Here is a 6,015-nt window from a genome sequence, read left to right as displayed (position 1 = left end):
CTCTTCCCATTAAAGCAATTTTTTGCAATTTCCATTTTCCACTCACCTTTCGGCTTTAGCAAATTCTTTTTGTATTTTTCTTCCACACCGAATAAAGAGGGAGGAAAAAGTGATACAAAAGGTTTGAGACCGAAACCTCTGAATTAATATATTGATGATATAAGTCAATGGGTGTGTGGGTGGAGCCAATAAGATTTGTGATAATTGAGTTGCTAGCTTGCTTGCATGCATGCCCAATTCCAACTTTGTTGCACTTTATCATATAACTTTTTATAAAAGTTAAAAGTGGCGATTTAGTAGATTTTCAATGATCTCATTCACATAGATAATTATCACACTAATTAATAGATAGGGCAAAGAATTTGCATGCCTACCCGCCTGCGTAAACCCTTAACTACCACAATAATGTTCATTATTAACGTGAACATTATGAATAGCATGATTAGTTTAGTAAATGAAAAGTGGATCCTAAAACTAACTTCAAACAAATGAGAGAATTGGAGCAAAAAAAGAAAAAACAAATGAGAGAATGGCCAAAGGCCTAAAAATAACTATACTTTTAATAAAATTAATTTACTCATTATTAATATAAGTCTTGGAGGCCTGCCCGTTGAGAATCACTTCCTCAAGCTTCTTTTTTTATTCTGTCTGAATAAACCAAATGTAAGAGACATGAAAAAGCCTATTCTTTCTCGTCCAAAGTTCAAACAAAAAATGTATCATTTTTTTTTAGTAAAAATCGATACTGACGAATTGAGTAAAGGAATACACATGACATTGGAGACAAGACAAATAGGATGGATATGGATTGGATTTTTAAAAATCTAATATATATCTAATTAAATAGATTGGATCTTAAATCTATATTCATATCAAAAAAATAATTTGGATTTAAGATCCAATTTATTTAAATGAATATGAATTTGGTCATATCCAATCTATATCTACTTAAATGTTATAAGGGTTTTTTTTTTATAAATTTTAGTCATTAAATGCTACAAAGTGAAAACTTAGCACCTATCCATTTATGATTTATTTTCAATCGACCTTGGTCAAGACTATTTTTGATCGATCCTGATTAAGGTATTTTCGGCCTACTTCAATTAGGGTAATTTCGGTTGACATTGGCCCAAACATTTTTAGACTGATGTCAACTAGGATTATCTTTCAGTTGGTATTGGTCAGTGTATTTTCGGTCGACGTTGGTCAAGGAAATTTTTGATCAATCTTAGGTAGGATTTTTTTGGTTGAGATTCGCTAGGGTTTGTAGTTAATGTTGGTCAGTGATAATTTTTGGCCGACACCAATTAGGGGTTTTTTGATTAGCATTGACCGTGACTAATTTTTGGCCGATGTCGATTAGAATTTTTGTGGCCGACATCGATAAGGCTTTTTTTGGGCTGATGTCGATCATTGATATTTTTTTACCAACATCAAGTGAGACTATTTTTTGGTCGACATTGGTTAGGTTTTTTTGCTGACGTTGGTTGAAACTATTTTTTTTGTTGTCAGCTAGAGTTTGTTGGTCAACATCGACATTGACTATTTCTTTTGGTCGACATTGGCTAGGGATTTTTTTGTTGACGTCAACTATGATTTTTTCGATTGACGTCAATTGGAGAAATATTTTGGCCGACGTTAACTAGTTTTTTTTTGTCAATGTCGGTCGATGATGTTTACGGCTAATGTCAACCAAAAAAATCTCAGTCGATATTGGTAAAAAAATAGTCTTGTTTGACGTGACCAAAAAATCCCTAGTCGTTATCTTAAAAAAAAATTATATTATATTTAAAAATCCATAAAAATATTCAATCCATATCAAATTAATTAGATTGGATTTAAAATCTAAAAAATTAGATTTAAATATAAAATGAGACCATTTAATTAGATTTAAAATGAATTGATTTTATGTATTTAGATTTTTTTTACAACCTAGAGACAAGCAAGGGGTATCGAACCGATGGGTGACAAAAGCTAAATGAAGAAAAGGCAAATGTGACTTTTTCGTATTCTTTCATTGGAAAAAAAGCCCTCTTTAACTTTGAAATGGCATTGAGTACTCTACATTACAATACATACAAACAAGCCCCGCGGTTACTCACACTCAGAATGAGGCCAAAGTTACTCTACATGGCTTACACACTGACCCTATTGATTGGTTGGTCCTATTGAAAAAAAAGAAGAAGGGAAAATATAAATATATAATTGTTCTTGTTAATAAATATTTTTAGAATATTCAACAAGAAACTAAAATAAAAATATATCTATGATGTGAATAAAAAAACAGAAAATAAACTATGAACAGAAATATCTTTTAATAAAAATATTTTAATTAAAAATTGATAGTGAATATTTTAAAGATATTTATTAGCATATTTGACATTTATAATGAATTATGATAGTAGTAAGATTATTATGATGATAAATTAATGTGTTGTTGGCGTGTGGAAGACAAAATGAAGATAGGTGGTTCAGAAGGCATTGTCCCCTTAAATCCGAACAGCATACAGTGCTTCCATGCTCCCCCTCAGACCACGCCACCCTTCTGCTTAGGTTCTATCACACTCACTTTTTATTTGGACTGCGTGCACTCTTGTATTCTAAAGACCAACACTGGACCCTACATCAACAACATGCATCACCTTTTATTCAAAGCCTTCTTAACTTCTAATATTCTCTTCACTCTACAAAAACATTTTTTATTTTTTAATGACGGTAACTAAAATATTTGTTTTTTTCAATGAAATTTTAGCATATTTTTGTAAGCTTCAATTCTTTGAATTTACTATAAAAATATTTTTTATCAATTTAGGCATATTTAGATTGTTTGATAGTGAGGAATGAAAAAGAATAAAAAGTTGGATTGTTTGTATGAGATAAAAAAAATAATATAAAAAATAAAATATTTGAATTAAAATAACAGATAAATATTTAAAAAAATAACGATTCATCAAAATATTCATTATACTAACATAAAAGTTAGATGTTCACTTCATTTTTAGTATTTTTGTTTATTACAAATTTAACACACACGGTTAATTATGTAAGTTGCATAATCAATTATCATTCAAATCTCTTACTCACTCAATCAAATTTAAAAGTTGCAACATAATTAATTGTGTTAATAGAATAATCTTTGGTCCTAAATTTAATTATATTTAAAGTTCTTCATAATTTTTCTTAAGATAAATTTTGTGAGAAAATTTATGTATCTTCTCAACTTAATTACACACCCTAATTATTCACTTCATATAACTACACTACATTTAAAATTAATTTTCAAATTTGTGAAATATTAAAAAAACACTGATTAGATATTTTGTTATTGGATATAGTTTAGTTTGCTATGAGCTGATTGCCAACGTAAGTAAATAAAGAGGGATATTCATTTATCTCATTTGTTGGCTATTCTCAAAATTATTTATATTCGTTTCTTATCTTATAATTTTAGTGCAAACCAATTACTGATTATGATTTTCTCTATCTTATTTGATCAGGATTTTAAAAATAATGGATGAAATGAAATTCAAAAGTTAATTATTATTTTAAATAATATAATGTAATCGACCGCATTTTACTAAACCAGCGTAATAAGCCTTGCAATATGTGAAGTTGTATTACATATAATTAAAGAGATATAATGTAATAAATAACAAGTTTACATGAAAAAAAAAATGTAAAAACACATAAATTTTTATAATTTGATTTATTAACAATATATTTTTAGTAGAGGATGAAATTTGTTTAAACTCAAATACTATATGATTGAGGGAGAAATGATTACATTTTTTAACATATTTTTTTAATACATCATCTTTCATTGGTTAAAATTAATTGAAAATCACAAAATTAAATAGATCTAATATAATATTTAATGACATTTTTGTAGATCAATACATTTTAATCAATAAAAAAATATATGTATGAATGAGTGTGTTAGAGTGTATTCAACACTCCTCAGAATTGAGGTGTAATTTATTCTAGTCAAATAAATTACCCTTATATTATTTCCTGTTTCATTTTTTTTAGTCTAATATTACTTTTATTATGTTAAATGATCGAACTCATTACAAGTAAAAATAGGAAGAATTTTTTATTTTTATTTATCAAAGATCAGTATGTGCATACTATTTAGTGGTGTTTAAGAGTTAGAGTATTCATAAATCCAAATTAATTCAATCTAACTTAATTATTTTTTATTCATTTTTTAAATTGTTTGGGTAGAAATCTACCCAATCAAATGCATTGTTCTTTGTGTTAGGTATCATATTTTTGTGTTGAATTTATGAACTCAATTCAATATCCAACCCTTTAATGTAATATTTTATTTAAATTTATTATTTGTATATGTTTTATAAAAAAACATATAAAAAATGGGAAAAAATACATACACGTTAAACATGACTACACAAGTGAGTATAGTAGCCACAAAAATTACACGAGCCCAAGGGACTCACCTTTTCCTTCTCCCGTTTAGAACTTTTTGACCAATGTATTTAAATTATATATTTTTTACAATGTATTCCTTCATAATAAAATCAAATTAACAATTTTGGGGGTGAGAGAATTATTTTATGTATTCTCATTATTAAATAAGACTAATTGAGTTGAAAAAAATGATATAGTGATGTAAAAAGTTTTTTAACAACTGACAATCATAGACATATCATGTGGTGAGATAAGTCTTGATTCAGTAAATTGAGATATATTCATGATGTTTAACCTCATAACAAAAATAAAGTTGAAAAGAAACATTTATGTATGATTGGGGGAAAATCATTTATAATTTTTACCAACAGGGATTGATATCCATAAAGAAAAATGGTAGCCTCTTCCCGGTGTGTATTTCGTATTAAACAAAACCAGACTGGGAGAGAGTATATTTCTCCATATAATAAAGTAGGGAATATTGCTATCATGTTAGATATAGCTAGGTGACTGCCAATGGAAGAAGATAACCTAGCAGTGGCTTTGATGTAGGTTACTTAAAAAAGTAAAGATTAACATTGATGCATTTAGACATTTAAAAAAAAAAAAATTCATTTATCACACAAGACTTCTATTTGGCAAACAAGACCAAAAGCTGGGCTAGATACGTAGATTATCAATAGATTAACTCCCAGTGGTCAAGATTGCCGTAAAAGATTGGTATACTCTAAAATCTCAATTAAACAGGTTGAATTACAAGATAATCAATAGAATGCTTCATGCACAAGTCACTTTGAAAACTTAAAATAGGCTAGTAAGTATAAGGTCATTGTCAATAAACCTACAAAAGTACATACTTATTCGATTTTTCTTCACTAAATTTATGGCGTAAATTTGAATTTGACTTCTAATCTATCTTAACAAAAAAGGAAGGAACATATTTGATGTGTGTTTTAATTTTCTTAAGCATTAGTTGTATGGATTGAGCTAAGAGAAAAATATATACAACACGCCATGAGATAGAAACGTGGGATTTTGTGCTGGTTTTGTTTCTGTATACAGTAGAGCAGTGTGAAAGAGTGTAATAGTGGATAAGAGTAGAGAATTATTGATTATTGATATATACAAAATAGAGAGAAAAGGGGAGAAGAATAGTACAAGATCTACCAAAAATGAAATCCTTTTACTGAGAGGTGAGATTAGAGCAACACTTTTAAATACTCAATTTAACTTTCATGGAGTACACTTTAATTTATTTTTAAAAAGATAAAGAATATTGTTGTATGAAAACATTTTACACATGTAAATTAGCTAAGAAAAAACTTATTTTTTTCTCTTCTATTTATTTTCTTGTTCCCTCAATTCTCTCCTATTTCTCCTTTTAGCATGAGATTTATATAAAAAAAAATCTCTTTTCATCTCTCTGATTTATTTCTTTACATAAGAATAAAAAATTATATATATATATATTAATTTTTTATTTCATTCATTCAAATAAAATGGAGAGAGAAATTTCATCATTTGCTTTCTTGTCATTTCTATTCATCTAAACAAAGTATATTAACTTATTATGTTTTTCTTTTTTAT

The sequence above is a fragment of the Glycine max genome, chromosome 14, assembly GCF_000004515.6.
Source record: "Glycine max cultivar Williams 82 chromosome 14, Glycine_max_v4.0, whole genome shotgun sequence".
NCBI lineage: Eukaryota > Viridiplantae > Streptophyta > Magnoliopsida > Fabales > Fabaceae > Glycine > Glycine max.
This window is presented reverse-complemented; position numbering follows the sequence as displayed.